The sequence below is a fragment of the Uranotaenia lowii genome, chromosome 1 (assembly GCF_029784155.1).
Source record: "Uranotaenia lowii strain MFRU-FL chromosome 1, ASM2978415v1, whole genome shotgun sequence".
In the NCBI taxonomy this organism is placed as follows: Eukaryota; Metazoa; Arthropoda; class Insecta; order Diptera; family Culicidae; genus Uranotaenia; species Uranotaenia lowii.
In genome coordinates, this window is record NC_073691.1 from 78,960,402 (window position 1) to 78,973,143 (window position 12,742).

Below are 12,742 nucleotides of genomic sequence, written 5' to 3' on the forward strand. Positions count from 1 at the left end.
CATGATTCATGTGCGAATGTCAAGCAAATAAGTATATGCTTCGTTCATTCAATATTTATAACAAAACTTAGAATTCCTTATTTTTATTTCTATCAGTTTCTTATTGATTATTCAAGAAATCTCCCATTACCCAATCTGTACATTGCCAGACTAGACTGCCCAAACTTTATTTTCTAGACAATTTTCTTGTTCAGAATAAGAATCATCATTTTAAATAATTTATCAATAACTTACCTGAAATTGCATTAGTTACAACATTGATTCTGATTGAATTGTATCAGTAAAACTTTTTTTTTACCATGTATGTTGGTCATATCTGTACATGAGCAAGCAAATGGTTTCATTTATGTATTTAATTTGAATTGATTTTTCAAGGTTTGCTATTAGTTTCGGATTTTTAAGGCGTTTTTTTCTAAAAAAAAAATCCCAGATTGATAGCCGCTTAAAATCCTTTTAAAAATTGATTTAGAAATCAATTTGCTTATTTGTTGAACATTTTTGGAATTGTTATTATTTTGTAGCTGGAATAAATTTCGAAACTCCCCTAAATTTGAGACACCAGGCTTGCCGCCTAAGCAAGGCATGCCTAAGAGTGCAAGATTGCCCGGTTTTATCTGTGTGTTCCCGGATATTAATACAAAATCTGAGAAAAGTCTAGTCGGGCCCGGTTGCCCGGCTTTTAATGAAAAAAGGCCGGGTTTTGCCTGGATTTATTTACTTTATTTGCCTAAATAATTTTTTTTTTATTTCTTCATACATGTCCAATACTAAATTGAACAAGTTATACAAAAATAGTCATGAAAGGTTTTTACAGAGCTTATGATGATTATAATGATTTTTTTCTATTTTATTTTTAGTTTCATTTGTGCTGGTTGATTCCTGGGTTTTGGCAAAATTTGCCCAGATGTTTCCCGGATTTTTGGTCAATAATTTTTAAATAAAAGGTCCAGATTTTGCCTGGTTTCAGATAAAATAACCAGTGGTTTTCTGAAAATTTCGTTGAAATATGCCTGAGCAAAATATATTTGGAGCAAACTGTCAGTTTTTTTTAAATATTTACAAATAACTTAATAGACATTATTCGGTTTTTTTTTTATTTCCAAACAAAAACATAATGATGCCAACATGCCAGTACAATTTGATATTGTTAGAAAGATTTTTCAAATAAAAATTAAAATGTTTATAAAGTTAAGTATTCGAGTAAACCGTTTTGATAAAATTTTACCAAATTCTGCTATCTTACCTTGTCAGAAAAATTTGGTATCATTTGCCTTAATAACGGTAGTTCAATGCTCAATGCTCTCTTTTCTCATACATGGATCGCACAAATTTTGGCTTCAATTAAACCTAAATGATGTTTCGTTTGAACATCGTTTTCAAAAGTGGCTTCATTATGCCCTCAAAACATGTTTTGCAACGTTGGCTTAGCAAGGCATCATTAGGGTTTTAGTAAAATCTATAAATATGTACTTGAAATGATTGAGGTATCCGTTTATGGAAAGTGAAAACAAATTTTGGCATTTTTCAACCTTTATTCGAGCAAAATGCATTTATAAACCTCTACAAATGCGGTGATTCGGTTCGGTTTTAAAAGGGTTAAAACCACTCTGTACTGTTGATATAACAATAATTTTGAATTACAGAAGAACTGTTAAAAGAAAAACTTCAATAGAAAAATAAGTTTCTTTTCTATTATAAGTGTAAAAATAATTTCAAAAATCTCTACCCCAAAAAACTATGCGGGCATCTTACAGAGTTCTTTATTTCCAGAAGATTTTTCATCCTGCTAAATTGAGAAATACTTTTTCCTCCCTACGAAAGGTGCAGGATTTGCTTCAGCTGTATTTTTAATCAGCATTTTTTGTCTTACGCAAGAAAGGTAGGTATGAACCTTGTGTTTTTTCCTCGCTCTCTGTCTCGAATCATAATCTGGGTTTTTGAACAATTTCGACCGGAGCCAGCAAGATAGCAAGAGGAATACGAATTCTTTCTTTTTTTCGCTGCCACTTTTACTCGTTCCTGGCTGGGGCTGGTGGTGTCTTCTCTATTTCCAGGATCACGGGTTTGTCGTAATCTGGAGATGATGTCCTTCCCCGAATATGGACAACGAAATGTGGACTTTCGTGCCATTCGTGGTATAACGCAGCAACAGCACGAAATATCGAGTCAGCCAAAAAAAAACTTACGAACCAGATAGGACGGTGCTGTTCGGTGATAAGGGAAAAGGTTTATGTTACTTAAATAAATTGGATTTTTATAAGACTATGGCGTGGAATTGCTGGGGTTCCGAAAAAGTACAAAAAAAAAACAACTTCGGGCAAAAGAGTTAAGTCCCTTCCACCGAACTGATTTTGCGGTCGCTCTTCATTAAGGTTTAGTGCTTTGAGGGTTATGTGTGTGTGTGTTTATGTTTGAAGTTCAACGAGAGATCAAATCAAGGCAACTAGCTTGAATTAAAGCAAAGGTTGTTTAATCCTGTTAAACGCTTCCAGATGATTTTTTTTCTCACCATATTTTAATGCTATAAATTTGCTTGAGTCTTTTCATTACTGTAACATATCAACTGTTGTTTATTTGCAAAAAATACTATATCTTTGACTATCAAGGACCACAACAACGGTGATAAAAAACTGTTAGAGGCGACAACCAGTTTGCAGCAAATTGGCGTTCTGCGGCGAAGAGGAGAAGCGAGTAGGCCTTGGTCGAGTGCGGTCGCGTTTATTTTTTTGCGTTAAATTTTATCGTTTTTCTGTCCGTTTCGAGGAGAAGTTTTGATTTTACAAACAAATTATCAATTTAGAAATGTTTCAAAGGATACAACAAAGAAATCATTGCTTATAACCGAAAAAATCAAGTGCCAAATAAGAAATCCCTTTTCTCACTTGATATCGTTGTTGTTTGAATAGTGCTCAGTGCGGTTGCTCCGGGGAATTTTTTTTGCCCAGTTTGATTGACGAGGAAAGTTTAATTTTGATGGTGCAGAAATGTTGAAAATGGAAAAAGAAGTTGGGTGGGATAGCGAACGGGACAGGTTTACTTCCTTTTTATCGATACGTGAGAGAGTGGTATTTTTAGTGCTACATTGGGAATGATTAAAAATATGTTCAGGTCTCTTATGAATGTCAAGTGAGAATAAAAGATGAAAGGAACAGGAAAAAGGTGCTCCTGTTTGTCGTAAGCTGAACAAAATCTCTTCCACATAATATGCTCAGGCAGGATAGTGAAATCATGTTTAATTAATAAAGTTATTGAGAAATGTGCTCATAAAAAGTGACAAAATGTTTGATACCGAATGAAGTCAGCAGCAAGTGCGGAAACTAGCAGAAAACTGGTGAGGACGTTCCTTATTATTTTTCTTTCGTTCCAACTATTTATTATTGGATTTCTAAATGAGCTGGCATGTATAAAGTTGAGAATAAAAATGTGTAGAAGTATCGACTTTTGCTTCGAATGAAAAATTTCATTTACATATTTTCAATTACAATTACCAACAGTCATTTGCGTTTAATCGCAGCACTCATTGATTTTTCAAAATTCGCCAACGGCTGGCGTGATTTTGCACTTAGTTCGGCGGTGGATTCAATTGCTAGGGGTAGGTGGTTTCTTAATGCTATCACTTGCGAATCTAACTTTACAAATCAAATTGTTTTTACTTTAGATAACATTAGAGAATATATGTATTTTTTGTAATACTTGGGTAATTTAGTGTTAATTTTTCTAAAAAGTTTTTTGAAAATTCTTACATAACATTTTTATTAAATCAATATGTAGGAATAGCATAACATATCTAAAAACTTTTTTATAATGAAGCTTTTACATGAAATAAAATGAATTTCATGTTGTATTTACCGGAGCTTAACTTAATCAAACATTTTTGAATTCTTTGGAACATTATTTGAATTTAAACTTTTATAATTTTTGTTGACAGTAAAAAAAAACACTTTGAAAGCGATCCAATGATATGAATCGCATAACATCGCTTATTTTTAAATGCTCAATTTTGTGTGAATATATTATAAGTATTTTCTTTGATAACTAGGTTCGTATTTAAATGTTTTCGATCCACTAATTAGGTTAATTTCTTATCTTATGAGAACTTTCAAAGGTAATTTGTTTGACTATTTTTATATCGTTAAAAATTTTTGGAAAAACTTTTCGAGCTCTAAACAGACCTCGGAGGGTTTTTTGTACTACTAATGTTTTCCGTTTCTCATTTTTATTTTCAAGAGCGAGTAAAGGCGCTTTAACCTTGGTCGGTGACCAGAAATGATTGTACACTGAAATTCGAAATAGTTAGTAATAAAAATTTAAGCTTCGAAGTTGCCTTACTTATTTTGTCAATTTGTTTGACATATGTGCTGAGATTTTGGGATTTCTGTGTACAAAATAAATCATTTCCAACCCCTTTCGAATGGCCCTAGCGATTGGCGAAGTTCCTTTCCATTACGCATGGTTTCTTCATCAAGGAGCATTTTTCTTAGCATGCTTCCAACGATACTGCCCAATTGAAACGTATGGTACTGGTGGTCCACGTTTCTTCCTGTTCCTGTGTTCCAGATGTCTCTGCGTTCTCTGCTCCATGGTAGGCCCAACCAATTCATGTTTTTGATTATTTTAATGTTTTTATGTTAAAATAATTAAAAATATGAACAAAGACAAGAAGAATGATAAGACACTTTTATTATTCCTTGGGACTCAGACTTAAGTTCTGGCTGTGGAAGTACGATTAGTGATTAGTGATCAGTGAATTGGCGTACTGCGGCGAAGAAAGTGGATTTAAGGTGACTGTATAAACTCCGATGGCAGGCGTCAAACGTTCTGAAAATTCAAACTTTTTCAAAAGTGATACAATAGACAAAATGGGAAAAATTTGACAAAATGGAAAAAATGGACAAAATTGAAAAAAAAAACGTAAAAGAATATCAAAATAAGACAATTGACAAAAAAAATTGCAAAATTTGACAAATTTTGCAAAACTTATGAAATTGATAAAATTAACAACGATGGCGAAATTGTACAAAAAAATGGACTATGGGACAAAATACACGAAAATTCATAAAATTGACAAAATTCATAAAAACAATATCCCAGACAAAACTAGATAAAATAAGCAAAGATAGCAAAATTTAAGAACATGACAACAGAGATCAAATTTCAAAATAAAAAAAACAAAAATGTGTAAAATAACAAAATTGGAAAAATTAGCCTAATTTAAAGGTTGATGTTTTATGACACGTATTTTTGAAAATTAAGATAAACTCAACTTTTGACAAAATAGACCAAATTGCCAAAATTGACATAAAAGACAGAATTGAAAATGTTTGCAAAATTGACAAATTTTTCAAATTAACACAAAATGTTCAAATTGGAAATGATGGACAAAATTGACAGTATTGTCAGGATTGACAAAATTTCAAATGTCAATTTTGGCAATTTTGTCACATTTATAATTTTTTTTTTTCAAATTTGTTCATTTTATTATTTGTGTCAATTATGTAAGTTTAGTCCATCTTGTCAATTTTGTAAATACTGTGAAGGTAATTTTTGTCCAATTTAATCATTTTTTCCAATTCTGTCAATTCGTTCAATTATGTCGGTTCTATCAATTTTGTCAATCCAGCCCATTTGGCAATTTCGTCACTTTTGTCAAATTTGCCAATTTTGTCATTTTTTTACCAATTTGAATATTTTGTTATTTTTGCCAATATTTCACTTTTATTTATTTTCTTATTTTTTTTTTAAATATTTTCAGTTTCATTATTAATGTTATTGATTGATATATTTAGTCAATATGGTCAACTTTGTCATTACTGGCAATTATGTAAATTTTGTCATTTTTTTTCAATTTTGTCAATTCGTCAATTTGGTCAATTTTGTCATAAACGGTTATTTTATCAATTTTGTAAATTTAACCAATTTTATCAGTTTGATCTATCTATCTCAATATGGCAAGATTTTATTATTTTCGACAGTTTGTCAATTTTGTCGTTTCGGTTATTATACTGCACTTCGTAAATTTTGCCAGCATTAATAATTATGTCAATAATCGTTGACATTGCAAACGGTGTAATTTTTAACATTTTGTCTATAAAAGTAATAATTTTGTAGCAATTTTGTTAAGTCTGTCAATCTTGTCAATTTTGTCAATCTTTGTGTTAATTGTGTCAACTTTGTATAAATCCATCAATTTTGTCAATTTATAAATTTTGTCGTTATTACAATTTTGTAAGTTTGTCGATTTTCCTATTTTTATTATCATTTTCATAAAATTTGTTCTTTTTGTCGAAATAGTCATTTTGGCAAATTTTGTCAAACTTTAGCGTAGTGAATCAATCACAGTTGTCAAACTTAACATTTTAGCCAATTTTTGTCATTTGACATAACTGACCGAAATTTAACAAATTTCTAAAAATAACCCACGGTGTACCAAAATACGTTATTGAAAAAAATTCGGCATTCGAAAGATATAGTATTCAGGCATCCATCCTGGAAATTTGGAAATGTTCCATCGGGCCTTTTTTAAACTAAGCGATTTTAAATTTTGAGTCAGTTTGCATTAGATTTCCAATCGGGTTTTTCGACCTTATGTTCTATGACCATGAATTTTTGACTACATATTTTATGACAATCTCCCAGTTCTATGACTTTATAGAAAATTTCATGCCCGACAACTTTGTCGAAGACTGGAAAAAGATTTGAGTTGATCCTAAATAGTTATTGGCAATTTTCTAAAACTTTATTAGACTGATTGAAATTTTTCCATGTTTCTTGAGTTTTTTTTTCAATTCAGTTTCACTAAAAAGCGAATATCTTTCCGGGCGCAGTTTAAAACGTTTTTGGGTCTTCAACTATTTTTTTCGTGCTCAAAATGTGCCTAGTCGAACAAGGTAAATAGCGTAATATTGGATTTAAAATAATCATTTTTGATTCCCTTCTTGGATTCAACAATAAAAATAAACGATATTTTTTATTTAAAATTAAAAATCAACACAGATGACCACTGTTATCAACTGTTATAGTCCAATACAGCATTTTAGAGATGTTCATAATGGGTGATACGGTCAAAATTTGGTCAAGGGAAAACGCGTGTAAATCGGTGAAATCGTTTAGTTAAAAAATGAAATTAAATTTCTTTTTCAAGTTAAATTAGTATAAAATTCAGGAAAAATATTCAGTTAGGCTTCCGCTTTTCCAAATCCGAATTGCCGGACCTTATGCTTAACCCCTGCCACCAGATTTTGTACAGCTACCTTGTCCACCACAGAAAGCCAGTTTGCATTAAACTGCTGCTCGTCCTTAGCAGTTTTTTGGTCTTCTTTAGGTTCCGCTTGGCAATAGCCCAGTATGTCTCAATTGAGCGGAGCTCTGGCGTGTTGGGAGGGTTCTTGTCCTTGGGAACAACCTGCACGTTGTTGGCGGCGTACCACTCCATGGCCTTTTTATCGTAATTGCAAAATGCCAAATCCGGCCAAAACAGTACGGAACAACCGTGTTTCTTCAGGAAAGGCAGTAGACGTTTATTCAAACACTCTTTCACGTAAATTTCTTGGTTGACAGTCCCGGAAGCTATGAAAATGCTGCTTTTCAAGCCACAGGTACAGATGGCTTGCCAAACCCGATATTTCTTCGCGAACTTTGACAATTTCATGTACTTGAAAATATCTGCTACCTTTCCCCTTCCTTTTGCCGTATAAAACTCCTGTCCCGGAAGCTGCTTGTAGTCGGCTTTGACGTAGGTTTCGTCGTCCATTACCACGCAGTCAAACTTCGTCAGCATCGTCGTGTACAGCCTCCGGGATCGCGCTTTGGCCGTCGTATTTTGTTTATCATCGCGATTTGGAGTCACTACCTTCTTGTAAGTCGATAGTCCGGCTCGTTTTTTGGCTCGATACACGGTTGCAGACGTTACACCCAGCTTATTTGCGGCATCTCGGAGAGAGAGGTTAGGGTTTTGCTTCAAACTACCGGCAACTCTCTTTGTCGTCTCAGCGGCTTCCGGTTTTCGATTTCCCCCCGATCAAGACTTCCTGGCTGTCGACAAACGTTCCCCAAACACTTTAATTACATTTGTTACGGTTGATTTGGCAAGCTCAGATTTTCGCGATGCGCGAGCAAAATTTTGATACGCTGCTCTTCTTCCTTGGACGGCATTTTGACAACTGAAGAGTGAATTCCAAAATCAAAATAGGAGCAACATTCTACACACACACACCTTCAAAATGAGGGTTGTTCAGGTTTTTTAAATGCAAAATTGAAAGAAATACGTCAAGTTGATATTGACCAAATTTTGACCGTATCACCCTTTAGTACAACTTCGATGTATCGGAGGTTTGATATCGTTTCCACGTTTCTGAAAAATCATGATGAACACTCTTCGAGGCCTGCTCTTCAAATACACCCAGCAATTTACCGGTGTATTCGCAAAAATCCTTTACATGGAATCGTGGAATGTGTAATTTGGAAGAGTTTGGCAGTTTAAGATTCTCCCACACTGTTCAATGAGTGATGTGTACTTGGAATCTAAGTTTTCCTTAAAGCATGCCTTGTAAATCTCCTGGAACAGCTTCAGTGCCTGCGATATTGGTATTTTTACAATTTTAAGTGTTTTTCTTATTTCTCTATTTTACTTACCTTTAAATGCTCTTGCACATCAAAATGACCTTCCAGCACATCTGAGGAATCCATTAGATTATGGCAACTCACGAAGGTATCTGTGACAGTAGAAGCTTGCTCGTATGATGAATTTTACCTAACATTTACTATTACATAAACATTTGTGCTGAAAATTCTATCCCAAACAACTTTATAGAAGACCATAAGACGATTCAAACTACGCCTGGAAAGATATTCGCTTTTAAGTGAAGCGGAATTGTAAAAAAAACTTAAGAAACTTGGAAAAATTTCAATCAGTCCAATCATGTTTTAGAAAATTGCCAATCACTTTTCAGGATCAACTCAAATCTTTTTCCAGTCTTCGACAAAGTTGACGGGCATGAAATTTTCTATAAAATCATTGAACTGGGTGATTGTCATAAAATATGTAGTCAAAAAATCCATGGTCATAGAACATAAGGTCGAAAAACCCCATTGGAAATCTAATGTAAACTGACTTAAAATTTGAAATCGCTCTAATTTCAAAAAAAAAAGCCCGATGGAACATTTCCAAATTTTCAGGATGGATGCCTGAATACAATATCTTTCGAATGCCGAGTGCCGTTTTGGTGGTCAATATGGGGCTATACAGGATACTTCAGAATTCAGCCATTCAATAACCAACAAAAAGTTTCAAATTATGCTATTTATATGAAAACTAGCTGACCCGGTGTTCTTTGCTACACCTTTCAAAATTTTATTAAATTTGTTATAATAATTGAAATTTAGTTTTATTTCCTAGACAGCGTTTCAAACCAAATTTTAACAAAATTTAGAACCAAATGCTTTAAAAAGAGAGCAGCAACTGATTTCAGTACAAAGATGTTTTAATTGTTTTTTCTTAAAATTGATCTCTAAATTTGTTTTTCAAGATCTGTAACTTTAAATCTGTTTTCATAAGGTTTATAGAGTTTCTAAGTATTTCAATATGTATGTTTTAATGATATGGAGTTCCAGCCCTTTCCCGATTGCAATGCAAGAAGTTCTCACGAACTACTATAAAATCATTTTTAGTTTTTAAATGATGTAACATTTTGCTTTATTTGTTTGATAAGTTTTCCAATTTTGCCAATAATAATATGAATAAAGAAGGAGGCATCTTTCCGACTCCACCCAAAAATGAGGTAGGGCCTTAAATTCTTCCTACCCAAACAACTTCTCTTCCTTTTTCTATAAAACTCCCTTTGTTGCTTCATTCTTCACACTGCAATGCAGAAAGGTTTGTAAATAGAAACATATCTCATGTCCAAATACCTTTCCCTTTTAAAATTATGTCGATAATTTTTATCGCCATGTACTAAATTGGTTGACATTGCACAATCCAACTTCAAGTAATGCCAAACAGCACTTGTCATGGTATGAAATCTGGCGACTTTTTATACTGCAAATTACTATATTTTCAATTAGTTTAGCAATTAAATTCTTATGGATAAACTTTAACTCAATGAATCAGAGAAAAATGGGTTTTGAAGAATTTTTTTTTAAATTTTGTTATTTGGCTAAATCACAGTACTTTTATTGTTCTGAGGGTCCTTTTAAGGCTTTTCAAGATTTCAACATACTGACGTTATCTGTTAATTGACAATCGATTGAAAAGCAGATTTTCAAAAACTGAATGGATTAAAAGAAAATGTTCATGCTTCGATGATGGTATGAATTTTCTAAAAATTTTCATGTAAACGTAACACAAAACCTCAAAATGTTGATTTCAAATTTTATTTCAATTCAGATACACCGGGGCAAGTGCAAACGGATATTACCATAGTTGAACTTTTATAAATCCTAAAAAAATATGTAATTCTTAAAAAAAGATCTATTTTCGTTTGTTGCTAGTTAAAAAATAAAAAAATGTTGCCAAAAAGATGTTTCTAAGTAAACAATTGTCCCGTTTATTGAAGCAAGTGAAAACACAATAATCCACTTTTACTGAATTCTGTTTTAAGCAAAAGACCTTCATTTACAAAGACATTAATTTTGAAAATCTATCTCAGGTTCAACACATGGCATACCTCTTTCTGACCTTTCACACATAGAGCTGAATCATTGTGGAGATGAAATTCTCAAAAGATAGATGTTTCATAGCTAAAAAGCGCGTTTCAACTTGTTCCTTCGTGTGAAATGACAGGAGTAAATATTATTTTCAACACTTTCAGGTTATATTAGAAACTAAAAAAAAATCTGCTGTCACTGAAATATCAATCACAAAAAAACTTTTCAACAAAAAACGGATCAAAAATCTCTTCTATTCAACCAAAATATGTTAAACCAAAACACACTTTTCATGTTAAGTACGTACTTGAATTGTGTTTAAACAAACAGTAAACAACTGTACGTAAATCATCCCATTTTTTTTCAAACGTCCGCAAAGAGTCATACTATTATTTCATATCAATCAGAACTAAAGTCATATTTTTCACACAATAATTGCTACTTTAATTAACAGGAACTTAAAATATTTTTAAATTTTAAAACCGTTTATATCGTTTTGATTTGATCGGCAATATATCAATCTTGATCACATCTAGGCGTCGTTTATTAACATGTGCTGTAAAAAAATCACACCAAGGCTTCATATCGTCACCCCTTGCATTGAAAATATGCTTGGTTGAGAAATACGCGCCAAAATATTCCCACTGATCAGTATGCTATGCCATGGTTACTATCCTCTGGCGACGTTGGCTCGCGACGCCTTGACCATGGAAACGAAAAACAAACCGCCCAAAGGAAAGAAAATCTCGAAAAATGGATGCCATGACTTACAAGAGAATTTTATATAATAGATTATGGTTATTTTAAAATACTTTTATCTTATTAAAAATTTCGTTTCTATGATTTTTTAAAATCATTTTGGATTTGATTTACTACACAGAAAAAAAATCTGAATCCTTAACAGCACGTAAATTGAAAACCCTTAACATTACAGGACATAGAATTAGATTTCGTTATGTGAATTTACAAAAGCAAAAGTAATTGAACCGTAAGCAGCACTGAAATTGAATCACAATAATATTACATGACACAGAACATGATTTGCTAATGTAAAATTCCGTCATATATGATGCTTCTTTTTATTTACTTCATATGTGATGTAATTTTATAGCACTGAAATTTAAATACAATAATATAACATGACATGTAGCGTGATTTTGTAATGTAAATTGAGAACATTGATTCATTAGCAACACTGAAACGAAATTTCCTATTATTACATGACACGGAATTTTACATCATCATCAACAGCAATGGAAAATTCCATCAAATCAAAGGTGATCATTAATAACATCTGTTTTGCAAAAAAAAAGTTGCTAAAAGTTTTAGCCTAAAACTAAAGTTAAAGTAAGTTATGATCAGTGTTTATTGATCTGTGAATTGAGCATTTTATTCGTGATTTTAGCATCCGCGATTTACACCGACGACGCAGATTACACCGAGACCGAGATGAGAAAAGCCGATGTAAACAAAACGGCAAAAACTCGACCCGCACAACAAATGACATCAAAATCACCGAATCGTTTCTGTTTTGGAAGGAGTAAGTTTTTAATACTATTGATTTATACGAATTCCAGTATTTTTCCATTTCATTCCAGGAATCAAAGCGAGCAGTACCATGCCGTCAAACTGGACCTACTCTGGGACCCACAGGAGGAACCAACGCATAAAACTTTCCAGAACTTCATCCTTACTCTTGCTGACTGCTTATGTTCAGGTGAGTTTTTTTTAAAACTATAATGCTCAGTAGTGAACGTTTCACATTCCAGCTTCCAGTAAAGTCGGCCCAGGCGATACGGTTCCAATCAAGGCAAAAATGTAACCCGATAATTTCAGAGGACAAATACAAGTTGATGATCCAATCGGAAATGAAAACCCAGCATCAGAGATGTTTTTCAGGTAAGATGTTAAACCTATGTCTTATGATCAGTGTTATTTTTTCATATTCATTCACAGATTTCAACACGTAGGCACGCTTTTTCATGTGTAATTTAGTCGTTTTAGGTATTATGGAATTAAACAAAATTTTCCGTATATTGTGGCGTAAGAGCAGCTGCCGTCATTCTCAAACTCATTCTGACATCCGTTGGTAGTTGATGAC

General features: G+C 32.9%; 1 long non-coding RNA gene across 1 annotated transcript; it reads left to right on the top strand.

Annotated features, from left to right (window-relative positions):
• The first annotated feature begins 12,136 nt into the window (after positions 1–12,136).
• LOC129754575 (uncharacterized) lies at positions 12,137–12,497 on the top strand. Its single transcript, XR_008739044.1, has 3 exons — positions 12,137–12,181; positions 12,240–12,358; positions 12,411–12,497. It is a non-coding gene; the product is annotated as an uncharacterized LOC129754575 (long non-coding RNA).
• The last annotated feature ends 245 nt before the right edge of the window (positions 12,498–12,742 follow it).